We start from the raw sequence: 22383 nt of genomic DNA, 5'->3' as shown, positions 1-22383 counted from the left end.
CGAATATAATATTGTAACATTTATTTTTACGCCTGATAGATAAAAACAAATAACAATGAGAACAAAACAATGATGACAATGGAATAATTACTGTCATATTTTAACTGAATATAAATGTCAATGTCACATCTAGATAATGTTTCCAAATACTGAGGTGACTACTGAATTGACAGCTTTTTTTATTTGTAATTAAAAGATAGTTAGCATATGTTACTTGATACTAACTTAAACTCAATAAATATCCAAAAATACTCTTCATACAATGGCCTTGGAATAATATTCTCCAAACATTAAAAAGTCTGCCTAATTTTTTAACATTTTTGCATCTTGAATTGTGTTTCGCAACGGTTCATTTGCCTTCTAAAAAGTTTTCCAGACATATAAAATAAAATTCACAATATTTTTTTCATCGTTCTCAATTCCACTTCATTGTTAAACTTGAATGCAAATTAATTCTTCACAGACGACAATAAACCATCGTCACCAGATGCAAATAAGAAACACTAACATTGAAATAATTTGAACATTGCAAAGTAGCGAAAAAGAACGACTTTTCCTGCGAATTAAAAACTAAACAAACCGATTCTTCCCCACAGAAAAAAATTTCACCAAAATAGTTACAATTAAAAAGTCCATTGAAACTGAACACTTCTATCAATTAAAAAAACTGAGATGACACAATTAACTTTTTATTGAAATTATAAAAAAGTTAGTTAAGAAAATAATTAAACATTTTTATATTTTTAATTAAACTAATAATTATGCCAATAAATATTTTAATTAATTAAAAAAAAATTCCTTTCAAATATGCAATTGACATAGTTGATCGGAAATAAATAGTTTATATATTTTATTAACTGGCTAATTAAATCAATTAAATCAAATCCTCGGAAAAACTATAATTATTATCCTAAAGCACATCATACACCGAAAAAAATGTTTCTGATTCTATCATTCATGATTAATCATGATTAAAAAATAGTTGCATTTTTCGACAATTATTTTTTTATTTCAATCATAAAAAGTTTTCAATTTTGTTTTTATTTAGAAATATTTTGTATTTAAATTAAATGTCAATTGAGATTATTAATATTTTAATTAACAACGTAAAAATATTCAATCACTTTTTAATTTTCTTAAAATTAAATAATTCATTAATTTTCGACTTCAAAAAATGTTGGCGATTTTTGTTTGTGTTTTTTAAGTGAATCAATTCAGAAAATTATTGAATTTTTCAAGCAAAATGAATTAAATTTTTAATTGAATCAAATAAAAAAATAAAAAAACGAAAGACCGCTGGGTCGACTATATTATATTTGTAGGTCTACTCTTTTGATACCATCTCCAATCCTTCAAATTAGTTGGGTGCCATATAGAAAGCTTTGTTTTTTTCCCATATACATATATTTAAATCTGAACCGATTTGGACAAAAGCTCCTAAAACTTTTTAAAATCTCTAGTCTTAAAATTTAAACCGTAACCTGGGACACTGAAAAAAATATTTAGGTGATATTAAAGACTACACCTCACACAGGGAGAAATTCACCAATGTGGTATCGCAATGGACTGAAAACCTTACCTAATCTAACCTAACCTACGCCTCACACATTTCAGGATGCGCGATTTACTAAATATTCAGGAAACATTTCTTTAAAATTATATATTCTAATTAAAATAATAATATTAAAATGCTATCATTTAAATAATAGAACATGTTTGCGGCCATATAAATGCTAATTGCCAGCATACATTTTTATCGGCTAGAAAATTCTTTTCACAAAGACCAAAAACATGCTTTTCGCGGCAATTACATGCTCTAGATTAGCATTAAATATCCAAACATGTTTTCTCTGTGCATAAAAAAATGTCTATAGAAAAAAACAGTTTAATTTCTAGAGAAAAATTTGGAACAATTTTATAAAAAACTTGGTCACAATTTAATTTTATACCAAGTTTTTGCAAAATTTAATTTCTATAGAAAATTTTGACAAAAATTTAGTTCTATAGAAAATTTTGTCAAAAAACTTTGTCAAAATTTTAATTATATAGGAAATTTTTGCAAAAATTAATTTCTATAGAAAATTTTGTCAAAATTTTATTTCTATAAAACATTTTGTAAAAATTTTATTTCTATAGCAAATTTTGTCAAAAATTTCTTTCTATAGAAAATTTTGTCAACATTTTATTTCTATAGAAAATTTTGTCAAACTTTCATTGCTATAGAAAATTTTATCAAAATTTTATTTCTATAGAAAATTTTGTCAAAATTTTATTTCTATAGAAAATTTTGTCAAAATTTTGTTGTATAGAAAATTTTATCAAAATTTAATTTCTATACAAAATTTTGTCAAAGTGTTATTTCTATAGAAAATTTTGTCAAAATTTTATTGCTATAGAAAATTTTGTCAAAATTTTATTGCTATAGAAAATTTTGTCAAAATTATATTTCTATAAAAAATTTTGTCAAAATGTTATTTGTAAAGAAAATTTTGTCAAAATGTTATTGCTATAGAAAATTCTATCAAAATTTATTTTCTATACAAAATGTTGTCAAAATGTTATTTCTATAGAAAATTTTGTCAAAATTTTATTGCTATAGAAAATTTTGTGAAAATTTTATTTCTATAGAAAATTTTATCAAATTTTTATTTCTATAGAACATTTTGTCAAAATTTTATTGCTATAGAACGTTTTGTCAAAATTTTATTTCTATAGAAAATTTTATCAAAATTTTATTTCTATAGAAAATTTTATCAAAATTTTATTTCTATACAACATTTTGTCAACATTTTATTTCAATAGAAAATTTGTCAAAATTTTATTTCTATAGAAAATTTCGTCCAAATTTTATTTCTAAAGAAAATTTTATCAAAATTTTATTTCTATAGAAAATTTTGTCAAAATTTTATTGCTATCGAAAATTTTATCAAAATTTAATTTCTATACAAAATGTTGTCAAAATTTAATTTCTAAAGAAAATGTTGTCAAAATTTTATTGCTCTAGAACGTTTTGTCAAAATTTTATTTCTATAGAAAATTTTATCAAAATTTTATTTCTATAGAAAATTTTATCAAAATTTTATTTCTATACAAAATTTTGTCAAAATTTTATTTCAATAAAAAATTTGTCAAAATTTTATTTCTATAGAAAATTTTGTCAAAATTTTATTTCTAAAGAAAATTTTATCAAAATTTTATTTCTATAGAAAATTTTGTCAAAATTTTATTGCTATAGAAAATTTTATCAAAATTTAATTTCTATACAAAATGTTTTATTTCAATAAAAAATTTGTCAAAATTTTATTTCTATAGAAAATTTTGTCAAAATGTTATTTCTATAGAAAATTTTGTCAAAATTCTATTGCTATAGAAAATTTTGTCAAAATTATATTTCTATAAAAAATTATGTCAAAATGTTATTTGTATAGAAAATTTTGTCAAAATTTTATTGCAATAGAAAATTTTGTCAAAATTTTATTTCTATAGAAAATTTTATCAAAATTTAATTTCGATACAAAATTTTGTCAAAATGTAATTTCTAAAGAAAATTTTGTCAAAATTTTATTTTTTGCTTTCATTTCCATAGAAAATTTTGTCAAAATTATGTTTCTATAGAAAAGTTTGTCAAAATTGTATTCCTATGGAAAATTCTACCAAAATTTTAATTCTATAGAAAATTTTGTCAAAATTTTATTTCTAAAGAAAATTTTATAAAAATTTTATTTCTATTGAAAATTTTGTCAAAATGTTATAGCTGTAGAAAATTTTATCAAAATTTAATTTCGATACAAAATTTTGTCAAAATGTAATTTCCAAAGAAAATTTTGTCAAAATTTTATTTTTTGCTTTCATTTCCATAGAAAATTTTGTCAAAATTATATTTCTATAGAAAAGTTTGTCAAAATTGTATTCCTATGGAAAATTCTACCAAAATTTTATTTCTAAAGAAAATTTTATTTCTATAGAAAATTTTGTCAAAATGTTATAGCTATAGAAAATTTTATCAAAATTTAATTTCTATACAAAATTTTGTCAAAATGTTATTTATAAAGAAAATTTTGTCAAAATTTTATTTTTTGCTTCATTTCCATAGAAAATTTTGTAAAAATTTTATTTCTATAGAAAAGTTTGTCAAAATTGTATTTCTGTGGAAAATTCTACCAAAATTTTATTTCTATAGAAAATTGTGTCACAATTTTATTTCTAAAGAAAATTTTATCAAAATTTTATTTCTATAGAAAATTTTGTTAAAATTTTATAGCTATAGAAAATTTTATCAAAATTTAATTTCTATACAAAATTTAAATTCTATACAGAATTTTGTCAAAATGTTATTTCTATAGAAAATTTTGTCAAAATTTTATTGCTATAGAAAATTTTGTCAAAATTTTATTTCTACAGAAAATTTTGTCAAAATTTTACTTCTATGTAGAAAATTTTGTCAAAATTGTATTTCTATAGAAAATTTTATTTCTATAGAAAAGTTTGTCAAAATGATATTTCTATGGAAAATTCTGCCAATATTTTATTCCTATAGAAAATATTCTCAAATTTTTATTTCTATAGAAAATTTTGTCAAAATTTTATTCCTATGGAAAATTTTTTTATTCCTATAAAAAATTTTGTCAAATATTTATTTTTATAGGAAATTTTGTCAAATTTTTATTTCTATAGCAAATTTTGTCAAAATTGTATTTCTAGACAAGATTTTGTTAAAATTTTATTTCCATTGAAAATTTGGTCAAAATTTTATTTCTACAAAAAAAAAAATAAAGCAAAAAATCGTTGAGCATAAATTCGGGTTTAGTTGCTCTTACAGAAAATACTTTAAATAAATGGGGAATTTCGTTTGTCTCAAATTTCGTTCCGGAGGAAGTATTTTTTCTATAGGTGTAGGGTCTTAGGCGTGATATACCTATATTAAAACCAGTTGCTTACAAAAAAACTATAGAACTAGAGAAAACTATAGATATGGCATCTTTATTTATCTTTCTTCAACACTAAAAGAATTTCATAAAAATCTGCCTAAGATTTGATTTAAAAATCTGTTTAAGTTTAAAATTTCAAATTTTATATAATTTTTTTTTTCTTCCCAAAATATAAGTCTCTACTATCGGTTGTTTATTGCGACAGCTGTTTTGTTTCTCAAAATGCTTCAAAGGAACCATATGAACCAGCCGCCTTTCTTTGTCTATATGCCCATGGCTTTGAGCCATTAAACAAAAACAATAAGAAGCAGTATTCTTTGAATCATTGCTCTATCTTTCATTATTTATACATTAATGATTGTGTCTCCTTCTATGCTTGTGACAAACTATAAAATAAACAGAATAGCAACTGTTGGTTTGCACAATCAAAGAAAACCTAAAACAAATCAAAGAAAATGTTTAATTGTTTAACATTTATTACACATAAGGTATGAATATAAACATATACCCCCATATGCAAAAACGTTAAAGAAAACTTCAAGCCTATTTTACAATGTAAATTCCCTCGATAAACTGTCAATAAATTATTTCACATATGGGCAATAGTATGAATAGATTGAATAGACTGGGACACTGGAACTGTTAAATATTGAGAACGCAGGAAGTTTGTTTTTTATAATTTAAATTAATTGAATGTAACATAATATTATTCACTGAATAATAATATTGGAGGTAACCAAGTTCATACTTGGTTAGCAATTGGATGTCTTGATTCATTGTTAAAGGGTATATTGTACGAAAATTGAACTATAATTATAATCGGAAAATTCATTTAAACGCTAAATAAAAATTACAAGAAAATTATTTCATCTGAAAGATGAAATTACAAATAAATAACGAATACTACAATAAATAATTGATAACTTAAATTCAAAACTTTATTATATAGAAAATTTTGTCAAATTTTCATTTCTATAGAAAATTTTGTCAAAACTTTATTTTTATAGGAAATTTTGTCAAAATTTTATTTCTATAGAAAAGTTTGTCAAAATTTTATTTCTTTAGGAAATTTTGTCAAAATTTTATTTCAATAAAAATGTTGTGAACATTTTATTTTTACAGAAAATTTTGTCAAAATTTTATTTCTATAGAAAATTGTGTCAAAATTTTATTAATGTTGTTTTTGATTTCAGCTTAAACCCATGCATTGACTAAACTACAAGTGTATCTTAGCCAAAAGAGGAAAAAAATGTTTGTCAAATTTATTTGGACAAAGCCCTATAGAATTACCACATTCCTCATCCTCTACTTGCAGCAAAACTATCAACCAATTATCAGAATAAATTCAGGCAGTTCATTAAACCCAAAGTGAACCACACTTGAACTTTCCGAAAAAAGGTTGACGGCTATCGTATCGTATTATGCCGAAATAAATTCGAACAAACATATCTCTTTTCCTTTGCCACTGTCATATCATCGATTTGAGTGCAGTTGGCTGGGTTTATTTTGAGCGTGCTTCCTCTTACTTCATTCGTTTTGTTTTGTTACAAAATTTTGTCAAAATTTCATTTCTATAGAAAATTTTGTCAATATTTCATTTCCATAGAAAATTTTGTAAAAATTTTATTTCTATAGAAAATTTTGTAAAAATTTTATTTCTATAGAAAATTTTGTCAATATTTTATTTTAATAGAAAATTTTGTCAAAACTTTATTTCTATAGGAAATGTTGTCAAAATTTTATTTCTATGGAAAATTCTGCCAAAATTTTATTCCCATAGAAAATTTTGTCAAAAATTTATTTCTATAGAAAATTTTGTCAAAATTTTATTTCTATAGAAAATTTTGTCAATTTTTTATTTCTATAGAAAATTTTGCCAAAATATTATTTCTATAGAAAATTTTGCCAAAATTTTATTTCTATAGAAAATTTGGTAAAATTGTATCTCTCGAAAATTTTGTTAAAATTTTATTTCTATAGAAAATTTTGTTAAAATTTTATTTCTATAGAAAATTTTGTTAAAATTTTATTTCAATAGAATATTTTGTCAAAAATTTATTTCTATAGAAAATTTTGTCAAATTTTTATTTTTATAGAAAATTTTGTCAAATCTTCATTTCTATAGAAAATGTTGCCAAAATTTTATTTCTATAGAAAATTTTGTCAAAATTTTATTTCTATGGAAAATTCTGCCAAAATTTTATTCCTATAGAAAATTTTGTCAAAAATTTATTTCTATAAAAAATTTTGTTTCTATAGAAAATTTTGTCAAATTTTTATTTGTATAGAAAATTTTGTCAAAATTTTATTTTTATAGAAATTTTGTTAAAATTTTATTTCTATAAAAAATTTTGTTAAAATTTTATTTCTATAGAAAATTTAGTCAAAATTTTATTTGTATAGAAAATTTTGTCAATTTTTTATTTTTATAGAAAATTTTGTCAAATTTTCATTTCTATAGAAAATTTTGCCAAAATGTTATTTCTATAGAAAATTTTGTCAAAATTTTATTTTTACAGAAAATTTTGTCAAAATTTCATATTTACAGAAAATTTTGTCAAACATTTATTTCTATAGAAAAATTTGTCAAAAATTTATTTCTATAGAAAACTTTGACAAAATTTTATTTCTATAGAAAATTTGGTCACAATTTTATTTCTATAAGAAATTTTGTCAAAATTTTATTTCTATAGAAAATTTGGTCACAATTTTATTTCTATAAGAAATTTTGTCAAAATTTTCCTTCTATAGGAAATTTTGTCAAAATTTTATTTCTATAGAAAATTGTGTCAATATTTTATTTTTATAGAAAATTTTATCAAAATTTCATTTCTATAGAAAATTTTAGTTCTATAGAAAATGTTGACAAAATTTTATTTCGTTTTGTTTTGTTATTGTTGGTTGTTGTTCTATAATCATTGTTGTTGGTTTTTTTTTTTTGATTTCAGCTTAAAACCATACATTGACTAAACTATAGGTGTCAAAATTTTATTTCTATGGGATTTTTTTTTTACATTTTATCTCTATAGAAAATTTTGGTAAAATTTTATCTCTATAGAAAATTTTGGTAAAATTTTATTTCTATAGAAAATTTTGTCAAAAATTTATTTCTATAGAAAATTTTGTCAAATTTTCATTTCTATGGAAAACTCTGTCAAAATTTTATTCCTATAGAAAATTTTGTCAAAAATTTTTTTCTATAAAAAATTTTGTCAAAATTTTGTTTCTATAGAAAATTGTGTCAAATTTTTATTTCTATAGAAAATTTAGTCAACATTTTATTTTTATAGAAATTTTGTTAAAATTTTATTTCTATAGAAAATTTTGTCAATATTTTATTTTTATAGAAAATTTTATCAAAATTGCATTTCTATAGAAAATTTTAGTTATATAGAAAATTTTGACAAAATTTTATTTCGTTTTGTTTTGTTATTGTTGGTTTTTGTTCTATAATCATTGTTGTTGGTTTTTTTTTTTGATTTCAGCCTAAAACCATACATTGACTAAACTATAAGTGTAGCTTAACCAACAGAGGAAAAGAATGTTTGTAAAATTTATTTGGGCAAAGCCCTATAGACTAGAGGTGTGCGCGTGAGGGAGTTTTCACGCACGCTCACGCACGCTCACAAATTCAAAATGTCATTCACGCACAATCACGCACGCCTGTTTTAGAATTGCTCACACTCACGCACGCTCACGAATGAATTCGTAACATTCACGCACGATCACGCACGCCCGTTTTTGAATTGCTCACACTCACGCACGCTCACGAATGAATTCGTAACATTCACGCACGATCACGCACGCCCGTTTTGGAATTGCTCACACTCACGCACGCTCACGAATGAATTCGTAACATTCACGCACGAAGGTTTTTATTGATTCACGCTCACTCACGTTCACGAACCAAAATCCTGCAAAGATAAACACTCACGATTGCAGAATAGTGACTACCGCACGCTCACGACGGGATATATCAACTCACGCACGTTCACGAACAACAAACTTATTCACGCACACTCACGATTCGAAAAAAAAACTACTTACGCACGTTCACGAACAATGAAACGTACTTCCACACACTCACGATTCATAAAAAAACTATTCACGCACGCTCACGATGTAAAATGCAACTCACGCACGTTCACGACTATTATACTTACAAAACAAACGAAAAAATGTAATTCACGAATGAGTACGAACTTAAAAACTTACTCACTCTCGCTCGTGATACAAATGAGCTACCCACACAAATTCGCCAAAATATTTCTAATTAAAAATCTGAAGTTGAAAACGTACTCAATTAAAAAATTAACAGATACAATTAACATTTTAATCAAATCAAAATATAAATTCAATTAAAATTTGGATTGATTTTGGCCGAAAAACTTAATTAATTTTTAATTGAGGCAATCAATGATTTATAGTGTTATTGTTTACTTATTTTATTTTTTATTATATTATAATTACATATATTATAACTATACTATATAGAATTATTTTTTTTACATCTAAGCCAAAATTTAATGAACCAATGAAACCAATTATTTCTGAAAATTATTAATTTTTTATTTGGAAGTATGTTTTCAATTTAAAAATGTAAAAATGTTCAATCATTATTATACCCTTCACCACTACTGTGGTACAGGGTATAATAAGTTTGTGCATTTGTATGTAACGCCAAGAAGGAAAAGTCTGAGACCCATCGTTTAGTATACCGATCGTCTTAGAATTAAAATCTGAGTCGATTTAGCGATGTCTGTCTGTCTGTCCGTCTGTCTGTCTGTTGATGTATTTTTGTGTGCAAAGTACAGCTCGCAGTTTTAGTCCGATTGTCCTAGAATTTGGTATATGGTCCTGTTTCGGCTCAAAGACGATCCCTATTGATTTTGGAAAAAATCGGTTCAGATTTAGATATAGCTGCCATATATATTTTTCACCGATCTGGTCATAATTGGCGTGTATATCAACCGATCTTCCTCAAATTCCGTACATCCGAATATTTTATGAGTCTCGAAAAACTTGCCAAATATCAGCCAAATCGGTTCAGATTTAGATATAGCTCCCATATATAGCTTTCGCCCGATTTACACTTATTTTCCCACAGAGGCCAATTTTTTGCTCCGATTTAGTTGAAATTTTGCATAGGGAGTAGAATTAGCATTGTAACTATGCGTGCCAAATTTGGTTGAAATCGGTTCAGATTTAGATATAGCTCCCATATATAGCTTTCGCCCGATATGAACTTATATGGCCCCAGAAGCCAGAGTTTTACCCCACTTTGCTTAACATTTTGCACAAGAAGAACGTGAATTTCATCGTGAGCGTGAATTTTTCGTGAATGTGAGTTTCTTCGTGAGCGTGAACTTTCTCGTGAGCGTGAACTTTCTCGTGAGCGTGAATTTTTCGTGAACGTGAATTTTTTCGTGAACGTGAATGTCATCGTGAGTGTGAAGTTTTCGTGAATGTGAATTTCTTCGTGAACGTGAATTTCTTCGTGAGCGTGAATTTTGTCGTGAGCGTGAATTGTTCGTGAATGTGAATTTTTTCGTGAACGTGAATTTTGTCGTGAGCGTGAATTTGAAAAAAATTTACTCACGCACATTCACGAACAGAATTTGATGTTCACGCACGATCACGCACGACACATTTTTGTTCAGTCCCATTCACGCACATTCACGTGATTTGGTCAAAATTTCATTCACGAATCACGTGACTCACGCGTGAATCACGCGTGTCACGAAAATTTCGTGTCACGCGCACACCTCTACTATAGACTGCAAGATGGATGGAGATTTTCGTGAAATCATTGTATATTTTGCAGCACTTTATATATATATATATATATATATATATATATATATATATATATATATATATATATATATATATATATATATATATATATATATATATATATATATATATATATATATATATATATATATATATATATATATATATATATATATATATATATATATATATATATATATATATATATATATATATATATATATATAATATAATATAATATATATATATATATATATATATATATATATATATATATATATATATATATATATATATATATATATATATATATATATATATATATATATATATATATATATATACCGCACTGAAAAATTCGCATATTTCCGTAAATTGGAATTTATTTTCTTTAAGATATAAACAAACTTTGTCACAAAAACACTTTTGCTTGTTTTTGTTATAAATATAAGTCAAAAAAACAAACGTCACAAGTTTATGTGTACTCACAACTAGTCCATCTACTTCTAAAGAGGGGCCATAATCGTCAAGCAGACAAAAGAGGCGACGTCATAATGTCTGCGGAAAGCCCGCAGAAAGACAAAAAAAACGTGACACAAGCAACCACCACCCGTTGAGAACCGGGCACTGAAGGTGATACCCATCACCAGGCAGCAGCCACAGCTAGCTTATATGTTTTTTTTAATTACATTAAAATGCAAAACGAACAAAGCAGCAGAGGTGACACCGGTGGCATTTAAACACCTAGTTTAGTATATTCGATTTTTTTGTTGTGGTTTGGTTTTAGTAGGGGCCATAAAAAATGGACACCCCTAAAAACGTTGCAGTCTAAAAATAATAGAAGCAAAAAACAAAATATTTTTCATGTTTTCTGTTCATGAAAAAATATTTTAATTTTTGCATAGCATGCCGTCAACCCTCTCACCCCAGACATCTAGAAAAAAAAACAGTTGTTACTGAGGAAAAGAGATTTCAATTTTTGCTCTCACAAAAACTCCAAATAATTTTAAAAACAATTTTTTACCTTAAATTTCTCTTATATCTCTTAGTATTTGGCCGGAGAAAATTGCGTGTACTCATGGTTTGTTATCGAGGTCCTACCCTAATTTTGTTTTTAGTAGGTGTGTTACAAGTCCTTATTCACACTTATGTTAGTGGTGGTAGTGTGTTATTCACCCACTTTGACCGCTTTTCCAATACCCTGTGCATGTACAGTGTACACACAGGCTATGTTGACAATGTTTTCTCTTATTTTCTCTTTTAATGAGTGATTCTTTCTCTTTGTGTAATACTTGTTGTGACATCTATAAAGAAAGATGGTAACTCACGCTTCATTAGATTCTCTTTTGCTTAGGGAGAAATTAAATCTCGTTGCTTATTATGTATGAATACATTTTGCGACTTTTACTATTTTTTAATAATCCAATTTATGCCATGCGAAATTTTAAAATAAATTCTTCCAAGTGTATTTTGAATAGGAAAACTATGTGGGTGTTATCTAAAAAAACCCAAAAAAAGAGGGCTCCAATAAGATCCACACGCTTATGTTAAAATACATTCCAATATTAAAAGCAGTCAAAATTTCAATTTCAAATTTTCAATAGCAAATCAGATTTCAATTTTGCAGGAACTCATATATATGTACACTTAAAAACATGTGTGCGTGGATCCTTTCTTTGAGAATTTTGGTATTGACTCCGAGCCAAAGCAAAGTCCGTTTTTCAACCTTATTTTTTTAATTTACTAGATGCTGTTTATTATCTAACATATTGATAAGGAAAGATCAAAACAATTTGTTACTGTTGGCAACACTGTTGATGCATAAACAGCTTTTAAAAATTAAAAAAAAAGTTTTAACAGGTGTTAACAAGAGTAGAGCTACGTAATTTTTATTTTGATAAAAATAATCCCCATTGTTCCGATATTCGGAATAGCAAATCGCAAGAATCAAACCCAATTGTAATTTGAACGTTTCACGAAAGTGAACTAAGACCACCAAGTCAAACGAAATTTTTGCGATTCCGAATATCGGAACATAGGGCAATAAATCTATATATGTATGTATACAAAATGCAAAGTATGCTTGTTTGTATGTTCGGAAACGGCATAACGGATAATGTGATGAAAATAGGGTACCTCATTGTTTGACTTTTTGAAAATTAGACCAAAGTTCGCCGATTTGGGTGAATTTTTCAAGAAAGGTTAGAGGTGAAGTCCAGACAAAGATTTAATTTTCCATATTTGGTCGGGGAGGGGGACCTACCCTCTGTCCGACTTTTAATTACAGTGATAGAACTAAAATTCTCCGATTTACTTGAGATTTACAGAGAACATACGGCGAGGTTATGAAATTAATATGGGGTAGCTGATTTTTTGTAATATTTTGACGGGAGGGAGACCTCCTTCTAATTAAAGTGAAAAAACTAAAATTCTGTGATTTACTTGAGATTTACAGAGAAAATGCGGCGAGGTTATGAAATTAATATGGGGAAGCTGATTTTTTAATACTTGGTCGGGAGAGGGGCCACCTCTTGTCCGACTTTTTTAAAGTAAAAATAAAAACTAAAATTCTCCGTCTTACTGAAAATTTACGGAGAAACTGGGGAAGGTTATGCAATTTATATGAGATACCTAAATTTTTATATCTGGTCGGAGAAAAATAAAAAGGCACAGGGGCACAGACCTCCTTCCTTCTTAAGTACATACAGTGAAAAAAATACACTTTTCCAATTTACTTGAAATTTACAGAGGACGTTAGAAAATAACTTTATTTACTTTACATTTTTATATACGATTATGCTATAGACCATTTATATTAAATTATTATGAAAATAATTGATTAAATTATGCAATATAAAAAACTTCTGATATAACAATTTTATCAAATTTTGGGAAAATTTTCTATAAAAATAAAATCTTGGAAAAATGTTCTAAAGAAATAAAATTTTGACAAAATTTTCTAAAGAAATAAAATTTTGACAAAATTTTCTATAGAAATAAAATTGTGACAAAATTTTCTATAGAAATAAAATTTTGACAAAATTTTCTATAGAGAAATAAAATTTTGGGAAATTTTTCTATAGAAATACATTTTTGACAAAATTTTTGATAGAGAAATAAAATTTTGGGAAAATTTTCTATAGAAATAAATTTTTGACAAAATTTTTGATAGAAATAAAATTTCGACAACATTTTCTATAAAAATAACATTTTGGGAAAATGTTCTATAGAAATGAAATTTTGATAAAATTTTCTACAGAAATGAAATTTTTGACAAAATTTTCTATAGAAATTCTATGGAAAAATTGCCTATAGAAATAAAATTTTGACAAAATTTTCTATAGAGAAATACAATTTTGGGGAAATTTTCTATAGAAATAAATTTTTGACAAAATTTTTGATAGAAATAAAATGTCGACAACATTTTCTATAAAAATAACATTTTGGGAAAATTTTTTATAGAAATGAAATTTTTGACAAAATTTTCTATAGAAATGAAATTTTGACAAAATTTACTTTAGAAATGAAATTTTGACAAAATTTTCTATATTTTGGTAGATTATTTTTGGCACTGAAATTTTTCTATAGAAATAAAATGTTGGGTAAATTTTCTATAGATATAAAATTTTTACAAAATTTTCTAAAGAAATAAAATTTTGACAAAATGTTCTATAGCAATAAAATTGTGACAAAATTTTCTATAGAAATAAAATTGTGCCAAAATTTTCTTTAGAAATACATTTTTGACAACATTTTTTATAGAAATAAAATTTTGACAAAAATTTCTATAGAAATAAACTTTTGACAAAAATTTTCCTAGACATAAAATGTTGACAAAATTTTCGATAGAAATAAAATTTTGACAAAATTTTCTAGAAATGAAATTTTGACGAAATTTTCTTTAGAAATTAAATTTTGACAAAATTTTCCATATTTTGGTAGATTATTTTTCTATAGAAATAAAATTGTGACAAAATTTTCTATAGATATAAAATTTTTACAAAATTTTCTAAAGAAATAAAATTTTGGCAAAATTTTCTATAGAAATAAAATTGTGACAAAATTTTCTATAGAAATAAAATTGTGGCAAAATTTTCTTTAGAAAAACATTTTTGACATTTTTATAGAAATAAAATTTTGACAACATTTTTTATAGAAATAAAAATTTGATAAAATTTTCTATAGAAGTAGAATTTTGGGAAAATTTTCTATAGAAATAACATTTTGACAAAATTTTCTATAGAAAAAAAAATTTGACAAAATTTTTTACAGAAATATATTTTCTATAGAAATAAAATGTTGATAAAATTTTTTATAGAATTCATTTTTAACAAAATTTTCTTTAGAAATAAAAAATTGGCAAAATGTTCTATAGAAATAAAATTTTGACAAAATTTTCTATAGAAATAAAATTTTTACAAAATTTTCTATAGAAATAAAATTTTGACAAAATTTTCTATAGAAATAAACTGTTGGCAAAATTTTCTATAGAAATAAAATTTTGACAAAATTTTCTATAGAAATAAAATTTTGACAAATTTTTCTGTAGAAATAAAATCTTGGGAAAATTGTCTAAAGAAATAAAATTTTCTATAGAAATAGAATTTCGGGAAATTTTTTTTATTGAAATAGAATTTGGGAAAATTTTCTATAAAAGTAGAATTTTGGGAAATTTTTCTATAGAAATAAAATCTTGGGAAAATGTTCTATAGAAATAACATTTCGATAAAATGTTCTATAGAAAAGAAATTTTGATAAAATTTTCTATAGAAATTAAATTTAGACAAGATTTTCTATAGAAATAAAATTTTGGGAAGATTTTCTATAGAAATAAAATTTTGAGAAAATTTTCTATAGCAATGAAATTTTGACAAAATGTTCTATAGAAATAAAATTTTGACTGAATTTTCTATAGAAATAAAATTTTGGCAAAATGTTCTATATTTTGTTGGTAGATTATTTTTGGCACGAGTGTCAACCGTGACCTGAGACCAATATTTCAATGCAACAAACAAACAGAATAAAAAAGTTAGTATATGTCTTATGGTGGATGGTGTAAAAATACTTCTCCCCCTATCTGAAGGTAATGAATAAATTAGGGCACAGCAACCATTGCTGTACTTTCAATAAAGTACAAAATAAAACAAACACACTGATCAGCGAAATGTTGAATTTCGTAGAGAGAAAAAAAACACATAAAAAATTTTTCCAAGTACACTTTCATAATTACAAATTTTAATTGTGACACAGATACGACCACCTAATGACACCATCTGTGGTCGAGGGTTCGTAATTCATTCAAGAGAAAAGTTATCAGGCCCAATAAGCATCATTTTACTAACAACAGAGCGATAGAGAGAGAGTAACTAGGGAACAATTTTTAAATTCTCTGAAAAAATTCTATGAAAATTAATTTACGCTTACCGGTCGTGACACCAAAATCACCTTTAAAACAAAATCAACAATAACACATTATTGTGTTGCAGCAACAACAATAACCACAATGAAAAAATTAAGAACAACATCCAAAAGGGTGAAACTATAGCTAAAGGACAAACAACAATGTATATGACCAATTTTGTTGTAACAATTGACAAAGGGCGCCATACGCGCGAGAGAGCTAAAACAGAAACCTAATCCATTGATAAAAGAAGACTACAAGGAGTTTGCAAAGATGGACCCAAATGTATTCTTTTGAGAAAACGCAGACTCCCTGCTAGTTATTGTTTTTGTTTCATGGAAATTCCTTTTCTCTTTTGTGAGAGAAGAGAAAATATCATTAGTATGTTGGCCAAGGTTCAATTGTTTTCAAAAATTTGTGATATCAGTGATGTCAACTTGTTTTTGTTACGAAAGGTGAATATTACGTTTTTTGTGAGATTTGTAAAACGTGTAGTAGAGATCATATATAAATTTTTAAAAGCAAATCGGATAGAAATTACTCATTTACCAGGATAATGAATTGTGAATTATGGCACAACTGTTTGTAGCGCAAACAAATGCTTCGATAGTAGCGATCCGGGAGGTTTTAACTACGTCGTTACCAATTGGATTAGTTTTTTCTTCAATTAAGCGTCACCGTGCCATGGCTAGCATGCCCGCCTTGCATATACAAGGTCGTGGGTTCGATTCCTTCTTCGACCGAAAACCAAAGAGTTTTTAAGTGATGGATTATCCCACCTCAGTAATGCTGGTGACATTTCTGAGGGTTTCAAAGCTTCTCTAAGTGGTTTCAATGCAATGTGGAACGCCGTTCGGACTCGGCTATAAAAAGGAGCTCCCTTGTCATTGAGGTTAACATGGAATCGGGCATCATTTCTGAGGGTTTCAAAGCTTCTCTAAGTGGTTTCAATGCAATGTGGAACGACGTTCGGACTCGGCTATAAAAAGGAGGTCCCTTGTCATTGAGGTTAACATGGAATCGGGCATCATTTCTGAGGGTTTCAAAGCTTCTCTAAGTGGTTTCAATGCAATGTGGAACGACGTTCGGACTCGGCTATAAAAAGGAGGTCCCTTGTCATTGAGCTTAACATGGAATCGGGCAGCACTCAGTGATAAGAGAGAAGTTCACCAATGTGGTACCACAATGGACTGAATAGTCTAAGTGAGCCTGATACATCGGGCTGCCACATAACCTAACCTATTTAACCACCATGCAAAAATTGGTCTATATCGGTCCATAATTATATATAGGACCCATATAAACCGATCCTAAGATTTTACTTCTTAAGCATCCGATCTTAATGAAATTTGGTACGTGGCCCCTAACAATCATTGACGTCAATTTATAGTCTCTAATTACCATGCAAAAGTTGGTCTATTTTGGTCTATAATTATATATAGCCCCCATTTATGCCGAGCCTCTTGGGGTGAAAATATTACCCGATACGATTGAAATTTGTTACTTTTTATTTAACATAGAGTCCATTTGGAATAAATTAAAATTTAGAGGACAATATTAGGAAGATTTAAGATCGATAAATGCTGCCACAACGCAAGTAATTCGCTGTGGCAGCATTTGACAAAGTTAATATACCCCCCATAGGATGGGGGGTATATTAACTTTGTCATTCCGTTTGTAACACATCGAAATATTGCTCTAAGACCCCATAAAGTATAACATATATATTCTGGGTCGTGGTGAAATTCAGAGTCGATCTGAGCATGTCCGTCCGTCTGTTGAAATCACGCTAACTTTCGAACGAAACAAGCTATCGACTACAAACTTGCCACAAATAGTTGTTATTGATGTAGGTCGGATGGTATTGCAAATGGGCGATATCGGTCCACTTTTACGTATAGCCCCCATATAAACCGACGCTCAGATTTGGCTTGCGGAGCCTCACGGAGGAGCACAATTCATCCGATCCGGTTGAAATTTGGTACATGGTGTAAGTATATGGCCTCTAACAACCATGCAAAAATTGGTCCATATCAGTTCAAAATTATATATAGCCCCCATATAAACCGATCCCCAGATTTGTCCTCCGGAGCCTCTTAGAGGAGCAAACTTCATCCGATCCGGTTGAAATTTGGTATGTGGTATTAGTATAATTATATATTAGTATAATTGGTTTAGATACTTTGGAATGGAGACGTAAGGCTCAAGCTATGGTGTTCATTTTTGATGTAGTGAATGGTATTGTTGATTGTCCAGACATATTATCCCAATTACAGTTTATTGTTCCTAGCCGAAATTTGAGAGGTGCTAATGTATTTAATGTTGAATGTTTCAGGCAAAATTATATAATTAATAGCCCACTTGTAGCATCGCTAATAAATTTCAATTTTTTGAATCGGGTCAGTATGGTAGAATTTACTGTTTCAAAACAACATTTTAAAGAATTTTTGAAGTTGTTTATGAAATAATTAGAAATTTGTCGTACTAGCACAAATCAACCATATTCTTAAATATTACTATATCTACAGTTATTTTAGTATACAATGGAATGGTTTTATTTTTTGTAGTCTGTAAGGAACATTGTTCTATAGACTTAAATAAATAAATAAATATGGTCTCTAACAACCATGAAAAATATCGGTCCATATCGGTTCAAAATTATATATAGCCCCTATATAAACCGATCCCCAGATTTGTCCTCCGGAGCCTCTTGGAGGAACAAAATTCATCCGATCCGGTTGAAATTTGGTATGTGGTGTTAGTATGTGGTCTCTAACAAACACGCAAGAATTGGTCCATATAGGTCTATAGTTATATATAGCCTATCCCCAATCACACAAAAATTGGTCCATAACGGTTCATAATCATGGTTGCCACTCGAGCCAAAAATAATCTACCAAAATTTTATTTCTATAGAAAATTTTGTAAAAATTTTATTTTTATGGAAAATTTTGTCAAAATTGTATTCCTATAGAAAATTTTGTCAAATTTTATTTCTATTTCTAGGAAAAGGTGATTTGAAGAACAGGTGAGTAGCATTTGGGGTGTCCCGAGTTGATGGGCCACGGGGACACCATGGTTGGGGAGGGTCAGGCCACGGCATGCCTTGGAAAACCGGCTGCCAGCAAGCCAATATGGGTGGTAAATTGTGTGGATATTAATTTTTGTGATACGTACCTGTTGGTCTTTGTGCTGTCCTCCAAAGCTGGTTGAATGTTTAGTTTTTTTTTGTCAGCTGCCAGAGGTCTGAGTTCCCAATGAACCGCGCACAGACCCACAGACTGAGCCAAAAGCCGGCAACACCGTTCAGCAACCAGCGTACGGCAACTCAGTTCCTCCCTCCAGATGGCGGTAGCCTCCGGGCTGTGACAAAAATGGCTGTGTGGCCCCTAATAACCATGCCAAAATTGGTCCATATAGGTCTATAGTTATATATAGCCGATCCCCAATCACACAAAAATTGGTCCATATCGGTTCATATTCATGGTTGCCACTCGAGCCAAAATTAATCTACCAAAATTTTATTTCTATAGAAATTTTTGTCAAAATTTTATTTTTATGGAAAATTTTGTCAAATTTTATTTCTATAGAAAATTTTGGCAAAATTTTATTTCTATAGAAAAAGTTGTAAAGATTTTAATTCTATTGAAAATTTTGTCAAAATTTTATTTCTATTGAAAATTTTGTCAAAATTTTATTTCTATAGAAAATTTTGTCAAAAATTTTATTTCTATAGAAAATTTTGTCAAAATTTTATTTCTATAGAAAATTTTGACAAAATTTTATTTCTATAGAAAATTTTGTTAAAATTTTATTTCTATAGAAAATTTTGTCAAATTTTACTTCTATAGAAAATGTTGTCAAATTTTACTTCTTTAAAAAATGTCAAAATTTTATTTTGTCAAAATTTTATTTCTAGAGAAACTTTTATCAAAATTTTATTTCTATAGAAAATTTTGTCAAACTTAATTATATACGTATTTAATCCAAAATTGGTCCATATAGGTCTATAGTTATATATAGCCGATCCCCAATCACGCAAAAATTGGTCCATATCAGTTCATAATCATGGTTGCCACCCGAGCCAAAAATAATCTACCAAAATTTTATTTCTATAGAAAATTTTGTCAAAATTTTATTTTTATGGAAAATTTTGTCAAAAATTTATTCCTATAGAAAATTTTGTCAAATTTTATTTCTATACAAAATTTTGGCAAAATTTTATTTCTATAGAAAATGTTGTCAAAATTTTAATTCTATTGAAAATTTTGTCAAAATGTTATTTCTATAGAAAATTTTGTTAAAATTTTATTTCTATAGAAAATTTTGTCAAAATTTTATTTCTATAGAAAATTTTGACAAAATTTTATTTCTATAGAAAATTTTGTTAAAATTTTATTTCTATAGAAAATTTTGTCAAATTTTACTTCTATAGAAAATGTTGTCAAAATTTTATTTTGTCAAAATTTTATTTCTGTAGAAACTTTTATCAAAATTTTATTTCTATAGAAAACTTTGTCAAACTTAATTATATACGTATTTAATCGGCCTTTTTTAGTTTAATATATACCACATATGGACTACCTTGCAATTTAGAAGACGGTATTAGGAAGTTTTAAGATACCTTGACATCGGCAAGTGATACCACAATCCAAGTAATTCTATTGTGGATGACAGTCTTCAGTAGAAGTTTCTACGCAATCCATGGTGGAGGGTACATAAACTTCGGCCTATTTTCAATAACTCTCTTTTTAGTTTGATTAAAAAATTGATTGGTTCAAATAAATTTTTAATTGAAAAAAATCCATATTTTTTTAACTTTAACACATACATCCATACACAGAAAAAATAACACCAAAATCTTTTCAATAAAAAATTTTAATTGAATTTCCAAAAAAAAAAATCAATTGAGAATTTATATGATGACAAAATTCAGTCACAAAATATAATTGTATCTATTAATTTTTTAATTGTATCAATTAGTTTTTTAATTGGGTCAATTAATTAGGAAACTGATGTATTTGTTTTTTTGTTTGTTTTTGTATTTCCAATTAAAATACTAATTTGTGATTGATTTTTTTTTTCTTTCAATAAAATTTTTCTTTGAAACAATTACATTTTTAATTGAATATTTTTTAAAACTCAATTAAAATTTTAATTAAAATATGTTGGTGATAATTTTTTCTGTGTAATTAGAAAAAGAAAAATCCAACCATAATTATAAAAGGAGAAGAAACATTAAAAAAAAATAAACACAATTGTTTCATCTAAAGACAAAAATAATTAGAAATAAATAAAAACTAATACAATAATTAATTGACCATAATAAAAAATTAATTAAAGATATCAACTAATTTTTTAGTCAATTATATTATGTATTTCTAATTAATTTCTATGATTATTAACATCAATTTCATTACTGCGTAAATTTCAATCAAAAAAATTATTTGGATCAATTAATTTCGTGATGGATTCAGACATCTCCGGGCACAGTATGACCCCACATATACTAAATTTTACATAGCTCTTTATGGACCTATAATAAATCTAGAATTCAAACCAAATCACTTTTTTTAAGTTCTTTTTTACAGGGGCGATGATGGGAAGATATCAAAAAATTTTAAAATTAATTTTACCTTAAAAATTCGCCACTTCAATATCCAAAAGTTCGGTGTTGATAATGTGGTACATGCAGCGTTGAATATGGACCATCGAAGACAACAATTCACACACCCACACAATTCAATGTGAGCATGTAATTAAGTATTTTCTTGTGATATTATTAAAACATATATTTTTTATATAGATTTTATTATATTTGATTAAAATTAATTAATGAATCACACGCATACACATAGATAAGCACACAAAATATTTTCTTTTTTTTTGTATTTTTACGATATATATTTTTGTAATTAATATTATTATTATAATTTTTTTCATACACTAGCACATTTATATTTTTTTCTTTTATTATTTAAATATAATAAAAATTAATAATATTTTTGCTGGATCATAAAATTTCTTTAGGTTTTATTTTCCAAAAAAAAAATATTTTAATTGTTTTAGAAAAATCTTTTTTAGCCTAACTGGTGGAGAAAAGGTGTTATTGAGTAAATTTTTGAGACCCAGTTTGTGAGTGCTGTTACTTTGCTGAATTTATAGGTGGCGCCAGACGGACATTTAATAAACAACAAAAATTGTATTTGATTGTATACTTTTTACTACAGAATTCTATTTTCTTATGAATATAAATTT

The 22383-nt window shown here is 26.4% G+C and overlaps 1 protein-coding gene across 1 annotated transcript in view; it reads right to left on the bottom strand.

Moving 5' to 3' along the window:
* The window catches only part of LOC142226362 (ATP-binding cassette sub-family G member 4-like), a 244988-nt gene extending 222933 nt beyond the window's left edge, over positions 1 to 22055 (bottom strand). The window contains exon 1 of the mRNA XM_075296343.1: positions 21762 to 22055. The gene's annotated coding sequence lies outside the window, so the exon portion shown is untranslated. The remainder of the gene's footprint in view (positions 1 to 21761) is intronic.
* Positions 22056 to 22383: the final 328 nt, after the last annotated feature.

The sequence above is a fragment of the Haematobia irritans genome, chromosome 2, assembly GCF_050003625.1.
Source record: "Haematobia irritans isolate KBUSLIRL chromosome 2, ASM5000362v1, whole genome shotgun sequence".
Lineage (NCBI taxonomy): Eukaryota > Metazoa > Arthropoda > Insecta > Diptera > Muscidae > Haematobia > Haematobia irritans.
The sequence above is the reverse complement of the archived record's forward strand: the minus strand, read 5'-3'. Positions and strand labels throughout refer to the sequence as shown.